Below are 14,832 nucleotides of genomic sequence, written 5' to 3'. Positions count from 1 at the left end.
ATAAGAAACAGCGTAAAGGATGTGTGCGACACTTGGGCAAGTGCGAGCTGAACGTGGAGGATCTTGGAACTTATAATGGATGTTGATGTCGATGCTTATGTCTGTAATTATTACTCTTTTTCGCACCCATCCTAAAGTTTTATTGAATGTAGTTTCTTGTGAGCTACTGATTTAATCCCCCCTACCCCCAACGAAAAATATTTTTTGGGGAGGGGGGAGGGGGGTTCAACCACTTTTTGTATGTTTGTGCGTGCATTTGTATGTCTGCGTGTATATATACCCACGAAAACTCGCACAATTTCGGCGAGGTCGAACCTTGCGGCTGCGCCACTGTTCAGGATTGCCTCAATACGGTCCTTTGAGAACAGAGCACTTGATGTTTTGCTTCAGAAGACAATACATATTGTTTTTCACTTGTACCTTCTCTGCGTGAGTGACTGGCTTTAAGATTTAGGTAGTGACACCAAGCCCTCTGTTTTCCTCGAGTTGTGTTTTAGTTTACTTGGAGAATCAACTCATGTTTTCCTTCACTTGTTTTCCTTCACTCTTGTAGATGTTCTGTGATAGAACGGAATGTCACAAGAGAACGAGAGGGAGCAATCGGCCAATAGGTGAAGGGGAACTGCCCTTGAAGAATGCATCACGTTTTGATCAACTGCTGGGTGCCGTATAATGAATTAAGAAATGTGTTCAATATATGAAAAAATATAGATTATGACTGAATGTAAATAATTGAGGCCATTGTTTTTAAAAGCTTGAAATTGAAAGTGGGATGACTTAAGCATTTTATTTGTGTTAATGTCTTGATTGGGCACTAGGTGGTGTCGCAGTTTCACGAGACGTTTGGTGGTGGCACTGATGGCCATTTTCGCAAACTGTCGGCGTGGAATTAGATTAATCCAGACACAAACAAAGCAAGCTAATTCGCTTCTCCAGCCCAAGCGCTTATGTTTCGATACAATTCAAGTTGTCCATAGACCGTTCTTTGCCCATTCTTTGCCTAGCAGACAACAAAACGATGAACAGCGCTGCCTCTTCCGGTTGCTGTTCTCACATCTGACTGTCAGACGAGCCTCCACCAATCTCGTGTGGCACGAGAGAACATTTATCACAGAACGTGTGCAAGGTTGCGCCCTTGGTTCACACATGCGCAGCCATTTATGTCATTTTCATTATGTTTATATAGGCTTCGTCGATGCCCTGATTCCGCAGTGCTTGCATGACTGCTGATGTCTCCACCGAATCAAATGCCTTCTCGTAATCTATGAAGGCTATGTATAGGGGTTGGTTGTATTCCGCGCATTTCTCTATCACCTGATTGATAGTATGAATATGGTCTATTGTTGAGAAGCCTGTACGAAATCCTGCCTGGTCCCTTGGTTCAAGAATCTTGAAACTAAAGGTAGTGTAGCATAAAATGCCCTACTTATGACATACTTGGCTCAACTTCTTTATATTAAAGTCACATCTGATGCTCATTAAGCTGATGACCCTTACAAATTTTGGTCTTGGCAAATCAGTTCTGCAGAATGACCTAATGCATAAATAAGTTGTGAAAAATAAGAAGAGGGCATTTTTGAAATAGAACACACCAGCACCTGTGTTGCGTTCTCTCTTCTGTCTTTGTTTCATTTGCACTGTGCAATCATGTCGATACTGAATCAACAACTTGCCCAAGCTACCACATTGAAACAGAGGTTATCTTCGTTTCATGCTAATGTTGGATTGATGCAAATTCTCTCTTTCATGCTGATGTAAAAAAATGCTTCAGTTTTACTGTGTTTATATGGTCACCTTCAACGTTAGTGTTTGTTATGTCGGAGTTTAACTGCAATTTCGCTGGTTTAAGGTACGCAATTTTTATGATACCGGTGGTCGCTGTGGTGATAGTGTTATGGAGGCAAATAAGAGATTTCTTGGTCTCATAAGCCCCATTACAAGCCTCTTAGCATAGTTTTCCATGGCGTCCTTAATGGGAAGGAGCCACCATACTTTTGTGTCACTTTCATAGGAGAATGGCCCACACCACACCAACCAGCTGCTGGAAAAAGTGCTTGTATACTGCGAGACACATGCAAGATGTGGTGGGAACATGTTCCACACTGGAAGGACCCTGTACTTTAATGCTGCATGATTCCTTGTGTCTAAGCTCTATAGAGTTACTTTCAAACACGTCAGAGTATGCAGAATTGATGCGCATTACTATCCGGTATAATGTGTTCTGTCACCGATACTATACTCGGTTACAATGAAAGAAAAAAAATGTCAGCTCCGCCCACAGTACCGTGGCACATCTATCCTTCACCTGTGAAAGATCGTGCTAGCTGGTTTCCTCTTGAACCGTAAGTACTTTTTCTCGGCTAATGTAAGTACTGCGCATATTAAGAGTTAGAGGTTCGTTTTTACTACCTAAAACATCAAGCTTAGCTGAGCAATGATGTCAGAGTCCCTGAAAAAATTTACCAGGACATTCAAGTTTCTGGCCTAAAACTATTGACACAAGCGTGCGCCTGCATAAGAAAGTCAACTGCTTGAAACACCAGAGAAGGGCTTGACGTCATAAAAATGAGTAAGTGTTATTGAATGAAGCATTTATGCTAATTCTCTGTGGGACAGCGATGGCTGTGGGCGGAGCTGACATTTTTTCTAAGGTCTTAGTCGAGTCTAGTACTTATCAGCTGGAAGGTGCAAAAAATGCAGATAATGCTGAATTTTCATTCGGTGTAGTTTCTGCACCAGATTTATTTGTCTCTCTTACAGGCACCGCCAGAGGACAGCACGTCGCTTATCGGCATGGGGATGACTCGTCTGCGACACAGGCGGGACAACAGTTATCGCTCACCGACGATGGTGGAAGCGATCCTTGCGCTTCTAAACCTGCGCATGGCGGCGTGTTGTACACGTGTGCCTACTGCAGCAAGACCTTCATGAGGCGTAATAGCCTGAACATCCACCTCCGCATTCACACTGGCGAGAGACCGTTTCGGTGCCAACTGTGCCCTCGAGCCTTCACTCAGAAAGTACACCTCATGGATCACGTGCGATCGCACACCGGGGAAAGACCGTTCCAGTGCCGCTTTTGTCCCATGGCCTTTGTGCGCAAGTTCCATCGGAAGTACCACGAGCAGTGCAAGCACTTGAAGCGGACCGCTACTACTCCTTGACAGGCTGGCCAGATGTCTGTGACACTTGCCGGTGAGGTTGGAAATCTTCGTATGAGAGATGTCCTTGCCTGTCTTCAACTACTACGAAATGCGATCATACGTGCCCAGATGTGGTCAGAAGAAAAGAGCAATGTTTGGATATTGTTTAGAATAACCCATTACGTAACTACTTGAAGGGCACTGAAGAATCTAGATAAAATGGGCATAGTTAGTCGTTAAGGGAGCATGCATCAGGTTTTGTGGCAGCCATATTGCAGTACAAGTTGCTCGCAAAATGGCATTCGTCCCATCTGCTAATTTCCAACTGATCTTTAGCAAGATTGTAAAATGTTGTTACAAGCCACGATAAATGCGTGGTACTAGTAAGTACAACTGGCAATGCATTTTGATTGGATCTACTCCACTGGACCGAGGCTTTGTGCTTTAAGAGCACCCCATCATTAGAATGCTGTTGTCGCTTATCCAAGGTTGCCGTTTTTCCGGGTGGAAATATAGATCGTATTTTAGAATCTGCATTATATTCATATGTGTGTGTGTGAGAGCATCACAGCTCGTGTGATGATGAGGGCTGTCTCATTGTTCATATTTATTAGTGCGAAAGCATTATATGCCCTTGAAGCGAAAAATCCAGGATCCGTTGTTAACATCTGATGGTACCAAAACCCACGTGCTCAAGTGGTGTCACGTCTCAATGTCAAATCAAACCAACCTCGCCCACACCCAAAAAATTTACTTTGCCATGTTGAAAATTGAGTTGACTCACATGCAGTACCAAACTGGTGTACTCCCAAAACTGACATGGCTCACCCCCAAATTTTGGATGGCCCACCTCATTATGGACTTTGTCCAATCTGAAAATTGAGTTGACCTATATGCATACCAAACTGGTGCACTCCCAAAATCGGCAAGACCCATCCCCAATATGGACTTTGCCTAATCCAAAAATTGAGTTGACTTATATGCATTACCAAACTGGTGCACTCCCAAAATCGACAAGACCCATCCCCAATATGGACTTTGCCCAATCCGAAAATTGAGCTGACCTATATGCATACCAAACTGGTGCACTCCCAAAACCAACATGGTCCATCCCCGATATGGACTTTGGCCAATCTGAAAATTGAGTTGACCCATATGCAGTGCCAAACTGGTGTACTCCCAAAATCGACATGGCCCATCCCCGATATGGACTTCGGCCTATCCAAAAGTTGATTTCACCCATATGCAGTACCAAACTGGTGTACTTCCAAAATTGACATGGCCCATCCCCGATATGGACTTTGGCCTATCCAAAAGTTGATTTCACCCATATGCAGTACCAAACTGGTGTACTTCCAAAATTGACATGGCCCATCCCCGATATGGACTTTGGCCTATCCAAAAGTTGATTTCACCCATATGCAGTACCAAACTGGTGTACTTCCAAAATTGACATGGCCCATCCCCGATATGGACTTTGGCCTATCCAAAAGTTGATTTCACCCATATGCAGTACCAAACTGGTGTACTTCCAAAATTGACATGGCCCATCCCCGATATGGACTTTGGCCTATCCAAAAGTTGATTTCACCCATATGCAGTACCAAACTGGTGTACTTCCAAAATTGACATGGCCCATCCCCGATATGGACTTTGGCCTATCCAAAAGTTGATTTCACCCATATGCAGTACCAAACTGGTGTACTTCCAAAATGGACATGGCCCATCCCCGATATGGACTTCCGTCAATCCGAAAATTGAGTTGACCATATTGAACACTTAACTGGTGTTCTCCCGAACTCAACATGACCCATCCCCAATGTGGACTTTGCCCAATCCGAAAATTGAGTTGATCCATATGCAGTACCGAGCTGGTGTACTCTTAAAATTGACACGACCCATTCCCAATATGGACTTTGGACAAGATCGACAACCATTTACTCTATGGACAATATGACCCAATATGGACAACCATTTACTTTAGAAAAGGTGCACATATACCAGGCAGTTGCAATCGTGCAATGGACTAATACTACAACATTTATGTTGGATGTCACCAGCAGCAGTTATAGAGAGATTGTCTCTACCACACTGGTCGTGTGCATGCTAATCTGTGGGCATCAGCATAAAAGAAAAAGATTTGCTTTCAAGACTGCTTATAGCTGCGTTTTACTTGAAAAACAGAAACACATAAGTGGACACTTGCTTTGACAGAGTGATTCCACTCCTGCGCCAACTGCGCCAAAGTGCGCCAAATTGTATTTACTGCGCCATCCTGATAATATCGACGAAAATTGCGCCAAACTGCGCCAAAGTCTCGGGTTTGGGGGCGTCTATCACCGGCAATCGCACGGTCGGCGCGTCAGAACATGTGCAGTTTGATCTTGGGGCTGCCAAAGTCGCAACCATGGACCAAGAATTATTCCGCTGAATAAATAGCGCTCGCGCGTGCGTCCCGAGTAAGCCACGATGCCATGCACGGTGCCGACGCAGCTTCCGTTCTGCAAGTCGGCTCGACAGCAAAACGCGCTCTCCGCACAGGCTCGTGACGTCTAGGCCTATCGGTAGCGAGAAAGTGCGACGGCGATTCATCGGCGGACGTCGTCTATTCTAGAAACGCTGCTGATAGCTCGTTTCAAGCGTCGTACGGCACGTAAGGAAAGCAATGTTCAGTTATAACTACATGTGTGCTGCTAAAATGTCTGTCAATTCTGTTTCCGGACATCGCGGAATGAAATCTGGGATCGCTAGCAGTAGATATATGGGACAATATGGAATTTTCCTTGCTTCGCGTTTATGGAAGAGCACGCGAACGGTGGAAACGCGTTCACACTTTTCCTCAGATATACTTCATCCATGGATCTTTATTCGGAAGAGCTTTTTCGTAATTGCTTATACCAGCACGTCCGAGTTTGTAATCACTCTGCGGTAAATACCCCCTAAAAGGCCCTGCCCTTTCGAGCTCACGTGCTAGGGTTCCAATTCGAATTTTGTGCTTGCTTTTTAAAAATGTCGCCTCATTAATAAAAGCATATCTCCTGGTCGGAGCAGCCGCAAGTGCGCAGCTGTCAGTAGCGGGCCCGTCGCTGACGGCCCACACTGAAGCGGCTACAGTAGCGCACCCAGGAATTCTCTCAGGGGGGGGTTGAAATTCTTAGAAGAGAAGCCTACAGGAGTGTGGGATGGGGGGGGGGTGCAGGCACATTGCATAATACGCCATTTCGTTGTTTAGGCTGGAGGATTGCAACGACAAAGAAAATATGAGATACCAAATAGTAATAACAATACTACTACTACTGCTAATAATAATAATAATAATAATAATAATAATAATAATAATAATAATAATATCAGATGTGATGATGATGATGATCTTTCAGCATTTTACAGCAAGATCTTGAAAAACTTGAGAGGGCCAAGAAACTGTTCAGTGAAGCAGCGCACGGAGAAAATAAATGGCAAATTGAATAAACCAACGCGTAATATAGTTCCAACAAAGATGCCTTGCAAATACTTATTTTTGCTAGTTTTTCAGCTCCAGGTAGTGATAAGGGTGCTGACGTGCCGGCCTGCTGGCGGTCGCGCATTGCTGTTAAAAAAATTATTACTATGTTAGCGCAAACAAATGGGACGCAAGAAAGGCACACGAGGACACCCGGCGCCGTGTGCCTTTCTTGTGTCCCATTTATTGTGTCTTGTGCCCGATTACCACAGTAATCAGGAAATGTCATACAAACAAGCCCCATTGGCAACTTTAGCAATTAAAGAACTCTGCAACTGAGAATGTTGTGCACAATGTGAGCAGAACATCCTATATTATACTTCCTTCAAGCCTCGCCAAACTACAAATCTGAAAGTGCATCGTAAATATTTACTATAAGCTTTGTGGCATTGATTATAAAACAGTATATACGTGCAGCTCAATGCAGCTGCACTGTAGCCAGGCTTACCGTTTTGCCATGTCATTCGGGTGCACAGGTTCGGCGACTGAAGTATCCTCAGTGATAAGTGACTGATCGATTGACGCATCTGAAGGCGATAAGTGCTGGGTCATCGCTTCCTTTTTGGCCGCAATCGGGCATTCCGGTGCTGTCGCTGCATCTCTTGAATCTGAACACGGACTCTTTTTCGGGAAGTAGGTGAGGATCGTGTTCGACTGGCGCTTCAGCGAAATGCATGTGATGTGGTAGCTCATTCGACGCAGATTCGCGCAGCAGACACAGAAGCAAGTTCTAGCAAGCGAACTGAACGTGTGCATGGGGGCACATCAAACTTCGTAGCTTCCGTCCGATGTACAACATACAAAAAAGAAGTGGTAAAAAGAGAGAGGGCGAGAGTTGTCTGAAAAAAAGAGAAAGAAAACGTGGCATCCCAATATAACTCTCGCACTTTCCGAAGCCCTTTTTTCTTGTCACGCGTCCTTGAAAACAATTACTCATTCTGCCCCGTCGTCTTACTCCTCCCATCTTCGCAACGTATGGATTTTCGCATAGCATTCGTGCTTGCTTGGGGTCCCTGCGTGCGCGCGGTACTGCGGCATGGCTGTCGACGCACACACTAGTTGCGCCAAGGCTTGCTCATAAGTGCAGGAACCACAGTGTACGTGCTTAAACGAATATCGCCATGTGCTCGAGCTGTACGGCCTCCCGGGTTTGCTGTCGCTTTGACGAACGAGCCGCGTACGAGGTCGCCTTTCTTCTCGCCGCTCCAATACAGCTCGTCCGTCCTCTGTCAACAAAGTTTAAAAAAAAATGCGCGGCCACCCCGCTGGCGACACCATTTGCCTGTAGAAAACGCAAGCCCCGAAGAAAACAAAAAAACACTATTTTCGAAGCGCCGCCGACGCCCTCTTATCTTTGGAACTTTGGGTGAACATTTTTCCCTACTTTTCGGAATACATACGGTTCCTTCTTGAGCGGTCGAGGGAGGGATGAACAGGGCTTCTTTTCTTGTTTGGTGGGTATGAAAGGGTGAGGCAGGCGGCGGCAGTGCTCTTCGGTCAAAGAACAGAGGAGTGCGAGGGATTGACCGGTGGGAATGAGTTGAAGAGTAAAAAGTGGTGGGGAGCACCTTTGGCGTGTGGATGTGTCGAGGTGCACTGTTAGATGAGAGACAGGGAAAGGGGATACTTGGAGTGCCGGACTGTGAGGCTGTACGCGTACATCTTTTTTTCCTTTTCCTTTTCTTGCGCTTTGCGCGGGGAAAAGCGAAGTCCTGCCAGCATTCATTTCCGGTAATTGGCTTCAGCTGCGATGGATTGGGGACGTCTTTTCCGTCTCTCTCAGTTCCGCTGATGCAGCTCGCGTCGCAGCCAGTACAATCAGTTTTGTTGAAGATGGCTTGGGTACGCTCTTCCGGTGGCCGGTTTTTGGGAGAAGGCATAGAACGCGCTATTGTGTTCGTAATGCTGCAAACATTTTCACGAACCGCCGGTCCCCATCGTCGGCTACGGGCCACACGCTCGGAGGAGTGGGGTGTCAACAAGACCGTTTCTTTTTCTTCTTTTTTCGGCAGCCTAGTACGCCGGCGGCTTTTCGAACATGTGGTTTCACTTTGAAGTCGCGCGCGCGCCACCGTTAGCGGTTTCGAACTGGCTTCGGTCAGGTCTTTATCCCTCCCGTTTCGGACTGCACGTGTGCATGGCACAAAGGCGGCAAAGCGCAAGAGCCGACGGGCCATTCGCGTTCTTACTGTCTACGTTACTCAGTCGGCCGCGGAAACGGGCGATGGTTTTGCTGGCGCCACGGATAGCGGAGATATGTATTTCTGTCGTGATGTTGATTTGGGGACACCTGTTACTGGATTTCTCAGCTTGCGTCGTTGTGTTTTTGGAAGCGAAATGCTTCCTGAATAAAAGATTTTGGGTAGCCGTTCCTGGCGCGTTTCCTGAATATATCGCGTTTTTCTTGTTTTTCTTTCTAAAGTTGTGTGCTGCAGTGCGTTCCGGCTCTTCGCATTAATATCTTTACTACTGATGTATTGCGGATTTTCGTGGGGTTCTAAAGTGAACTGAAAATATCGACTTGTGTAGGTGTGTTCGCACAGTTTCATTTGCAAGTTACAAGGGCATCTAAAAACGACAGGGAGTCTTCTGTTCCAAGGGTGAACTGTACTCGTTGGATAAATTGAGATGAGAGAATAATTGTGACTTATGACCTCTTGACGCTCGAATGACAGTCGTTGAGACGTATCTGTGAAAGATTTTTGACAGCGGCTGCAATGAATTAAGAGCTTGTTCTTCGATGTGTTTCATTGTTATATTTGCCATGGCGACAGACATGGGCACAGGGTTCCAAATAGTGAAACGTTTATGAGAAAGTTTGCATATTTAGCAAAATTAATGCATTGTGATAAGGCAGAAAAAGAAGATTCGCACCATATGTCTCTGGAAGGGCCCAAGTTCTTCAAATGCTTTTCTCCTTTTTTTTTTCGTTTTGGAGGATCGATAGTTACCTTGGTTCGGTCCTGCCAATTAGAATTACGTTAGAGCTCATCTGCACGTAAAAAGTGGCGCTAATTGGTAACACCGTGAATATAAAGGGCATTTTAGCGGTGACACGTGGCTATATACTTTAGGGCTTGCCGTTGAATGAGTGCCTTCATTTTCATTTTGTGTTTTGTCACGGCCAGAGGGCGTGGTTTTGTAGAGCCATCTATATGATGAAAAAAGAATGTTTGTCGGCAAGGAGAGCGTACATTATTGACTATTTAAAGGAAAACAAAGGTGCTCCATGACGGACACAATTCGTGTTCACTATAATATCAAGGATTTAAGAAAAAGTAACGGGAATGCCACCGGCATCGCAACAGGAAATGTTCATCACGCTTAAGCGAGTTTCGTTTCCATAGCGAGTAAGGCATTGAATGTACATGAAAGCGCTTGTTATTTCTATAAAATGAGTTTTATGACGTAGAATTTGAAAGAAGTTGCACATTCAAGACAAAACCAACATATATTTATTGCGCAATTTTGTCGTCGCGCCATTAGTGCCATTAAATCAAGCCATGTGACACCGACAATTTAATGGTATTTAGGCACTTGATATCTTAATCTCTAATTACATTAGAAGCGTCCCAATGAACCAGGTATAATTTGCATGTGCGCAGGTAAGTGCATTAGATTTGCCCGTGTGAACCGGATAATAACGTTACAAACGGTAAACAACACTGCGAACTCTTGTTCTGGACAAACATGTATGTAGCACTGCGTACACAGCTGGATGAGCTGCTATACGTAATATTCTTCATGTCACATGCACTGTGCACCGACGTCTGTGGTCAAGTCACGCGGCGCATTGTCATTGTACACAGCCCCTTTTAGACTTCCCCCGAGAATCAAACAAATAAAAAAAACAATAGCTGTTTCGAATATTCCGAAATATTTGCTCTATTGCAATAATCAGAGGGGGCAAGAAAAGAAGAGGGGTCAAACTGACGACCCGTGAAAGCATCTTTTATTTCGTCCAAAGCTGCTTCACTGGAAGTGAGCGCAGAGCCACAGAGCACGCGGTTTGCGCTCTTTCAGTTTAGGAGTAGATGGGTGAATACAACGTATTTCTGGAGTAAATGAGAGAAAATCGACCTCAGACCACCTCTTGAATTGAAATAACAACGTCTGAAAGGCCCGTGAACGTGTACGCTGGATTCTCGGCAACAATGACCGTGAAGCAGTTACGAGGGGGGGGGGTCAGGTCGGCCTCAGGGGGGGGGGTCACAACCCCCAAAACCCCCCCCCGTCGGTGCGCCACTGAGCGGCTACCCCATGTTACACGTCCGCCCCTCGCTTTCGAGGGTGAATAGCTGACGGTTAAAAAAACTCAGTTTCGCTTAAGGGCGAAGCAATGAATGCGATACCAACAAATTGTATAGTTAAACGAAGTAAGGCTAGCAGCTAACTATTTTGGATCCGATCTCGCGTAACTCAACAAAACACTGGTTTAAGGGAATATGGCCGCTCCAGGAACCGAAGCATTTTCTTGCTCTGAGTTCTCTAAACACGAAGTAAGCGTTGAGAGCACAGCAAGTTTACGAGCCGTTTCCTCATGCCTCGAGATAGCGCGCGCGCAAGCGACTGCGCCCTTCGAACGATGCGGTCCCCCCCCTCCCCCCCCCCCTCCGCTCCCCTGGCGTCCTTTCATGCTCCTTACGAAAGACGGGTGGGGCGTTTCCTTTCTGTTTGATGAGCAATCGACGGCAGGCCCGCACACGGGAAGATGTTATCTCATGCGCTGTCCGTGCGACGGAGACAGACGGCCGGCTAGTTTAATCTCCGCTTCAGCCGCGTTCGTCGCCAGCGCTCGCGAGCTTTTACCGCGGCTAGAATGCGCGTGGTGATGTTAATAATTTGGTCTTTATACAGAAAATTACGGCAATAGCGACGGCAAAAATCCGCGGCGAGTGTCCATATAATTGTTATCACAATAAACATTTTAAAAAAGTTGAGGAGCCATTTCACTCTGTGAAGTGGATGATAAGCGAAGCTGTTTCGCGCATGGCAAAGAGGTGACATGGTGGAGGACAGTTTGGTATGTAAGGCCAGGTTGTTAACGTTCAATACGCAATATTAATGCGAAAGCCTCAGATGCTTTATCAAACACGAAAATTGACCATCGGCGGCGTAAATCGATTGATGCAAAAAATAATCATCATGTGATGCCGTCATCATCACGTCGTAGATCGTCAAAACTTGTGACGTCATCATGGCGTCATATATCGTGATGTCACGTGATGACGCCATCACATGACATCGTCGCTTTACAATGCTTGCGTAATCGGTGCGCCGATCATGGAGCTAGCGCAAAACCAGGTGAGGTGCAGAAAGCATGCAGAGAAGGAGGGGGAGGATCAACCCGTCAATCGAGAAGAAAAATAATCAGGCTTTCGCCTTGGAGTTTTCTTAGGGGAATGCATTAGGGATAGTTTGGCTCTTTGGCATTGAGGCACTGCTGTACATCACAGTGTTTGTCTACAATGTCTGCTGATAACCACATAGATGCATTTAGGGTTATTTCATAAAGTGCAATTTTATTAATCTGGTATTCTGTTTATTTGCTAGTGTCGAAAATAATCGCCGAAGAGGTTAATCCAGAACACTCAACTGCATGAGCCTTTATTTTTGATTAGCGAGTGAAATATGGAGTACTCCTGAGATGATTTTTTCCATGAGATTTGCAATGAATCGAAATATTTCTAGCCTTCATAAGAGCCCCATAGTAATATTCCGGTGCTTGAATGTTATTGCAATATGCTTCTGTAGTGCACTCAGGCCAGGATGTAAAATTGGCTGCTCCAGTGTGCTCCGAGATGCAAAATTATCTGCTCCAAAGTGCTCCAAGATAAAAATTTTGCTCCTCCAAAGTGCTCCAAAACGGAAATTTTGCTGCTCCAAAAATTGCTCCAAATCAGAAGTCCTCGGTAGCATCACTGCAGGGGCTGCGTCTTCTTTCAGATAGTGTCTTATTTCAGATTAAACTGTTAGAAGTGGCACCCTGTGTGTGTGTATTTCCTTTTGTCTGTCATTTCGCCTGAGAATATGCTAAACCCACACAGCCACTTGTCCATCCTAATGCTCAATTAAAAGTTATTTTGTAGGGGGGTGCGAATATTCGAGTTTCGAATTCGAATTGAGTAATACTTAATCGAATAATTCGATTCGACTTTCAATTATAGTTAGTATCTGAAGTTTCGAACAGTTTGACAGGATGAATATCTAAAACACGACAAAGGCTCATGGTGCAACTTGGCTAGGCTAAAAGTAACGCTAACGTCATTACAGTAGGCCTTTTGTTAAAGCTTTCACCAATATCCTGGTTCAAAAGCGAGCGCATGTTTATTTTAAAGAAGGTTATGTCATTTCCGCATGTAAAAAAAAAACATTAGAAAACTGTCAAGCCCTTCACAACTTCGCTTCCGAAATGAAGGCCCAGACTTCTTGTGTAGTTCGGTCGCATATGCCGCAAGCACTGTAAAATGTCCAGATTTTGGCCCGCGATACCCCCGGTGATTGGCTTCACATGTAAAACTTTGTTTACACTGTGCAGTCGCCACTGCCGCACCGCACCACTTGTTCAGAAACTCCCATTGTTCTGGCGCCCACTTGTGAACGGGGCTGCTGTGAATGGGCGCCCGAAGATTTTTGGGCTCGGAGCTAAAACGATGAAGCACAACATTATTGTTGTCAGATGAGCCGTGTTGCGCGACCGTAGGGAAAACTAGCTACTGCACCCCCTTCTGATAGCCATTACATGGTTAGGATTGCTGCTGCTGATGGAATGGCGGTTCTTCAACATACCTGTGCACCCATAAAAGCTGAAAAAAGAAAAACCCTCCCAGACGAGCGCGTAATAAAGCTGTCACCATGCCGTAGTGTCCCGAATTTTTCCTTTGTCTTGCAGTAAGTGGCGGCAAACGTTTCATGTAAATAAGATAAATAAGGGCAGCCCAGTGAGCGCATGGTTTCAACTGCAGGAAACACCGTAACATCACGGCGAAAGAGCCTCAAGCCAGGTCATGTGGAACAGCTTGTGTTTATGCATGACAATTCGTAGTCTTTCTGTAGCAGTCACTCACCGCGTTATGTGCTCAACAACATGAGCAGATTTCATTTCTTTGTTCCTTCTTTCAATTTTTAATAACATCTTTTGTGTTCGATATTTTTGGCCACTGTTCGACACTATTCGATTCGAGATGAAATTTCACTATTCGCACGCTCCTAGTATTTTGCCAAAGATGCACACTCGGAGGATATCATTGAGGAAATATGGGGGTAGCGTTACCTATCTGCTTTATATGCCCATGTTTGTGTTTATTAATATCAAGGTCTATGCACCATGTATTGCACCAGTCACTTTTAACATTAATATCTGACTGATGCTTATGTCTTTGGCACAGTTTCTTTTCTGGTTCATTACACGGTCTGTGGCATGGATGCATTGAATCAAGAGTAGCCTTAATCCTATCTTATGAAAGATAGGATTATGGAAGAAATAGTGTTTCAATCAATTCCTGAAAATAACGTAAAAAATAGATGGTGTGAGAGAACGTTCAATTGCCGTTGTGTTTTGATGACATTTTTGCTGAGAATCAATGCGTTCTGTGAAAACACACTGCACTGTCATTATTATGCTTTTGCATTTCTTGTGTATGTTTGCTAGTTGGGCAAGATTCAACTGACAGAGGTTATATTGGATGATTCTGTGCCGTGTTTATCTGTGCCTGTGAAAATGCATTGTTGATGAGGTGGCAAAGATCTGCATCACTGTTGACGTGTGTTGTTGCTCCGCAGGGCTATCTGCTTTTTCGTATTCTCAACAAAGCATGGACCCACAATAGACGCATTAAAACAGGCAGTGACTTATACACCAGGACACCATGTACGCCTGTACACCTAGACACCATGTATACAGGGTGTCCCAGCTATCATGCACCAAGATTTTTAACAAAAGTGGAACAGTATTATGCTGGGCAAACCTAGTTCATATTGTTCCGGGTGCATTGAAGTAGCCACTAGCAATTTTTTCAATAATGAAGTTTAATTGGTTAGCTGTAATAAATTTTATAACTCTAGAAGTACTCACCTAATAGAATGTCAATGAGGCATACGTATGAATGTTTAAGTGACGTTTAACTGCACAATTTTCAGCATTGTGTTAATTGTGTACTCGCCTTTTCCAGCTGAAGAAGGATGCCT

Source organism: Rhipicephalus sanguineus, chromosome 10 (assembly GCF_013339695.2).
Source record: "Rhipicephalus sanguineus isolate Rsan-2018 chromosome 10, BIME_Rsan_1.4, whole genome shotgun sequence".
Classification (NCBI taxonomy): domain Eukaryota; kingdom Metazoa; phylum Arthropoda; class Arachnida; order Ixodida; family Ixodidae; genus Rhipicephalus; species Rhipicephalus sanguineus.
The sequence above is the reverse complement of the archived record's forward strand: the minus strand, read 5'-3'. Positions refer to the sequence as shown.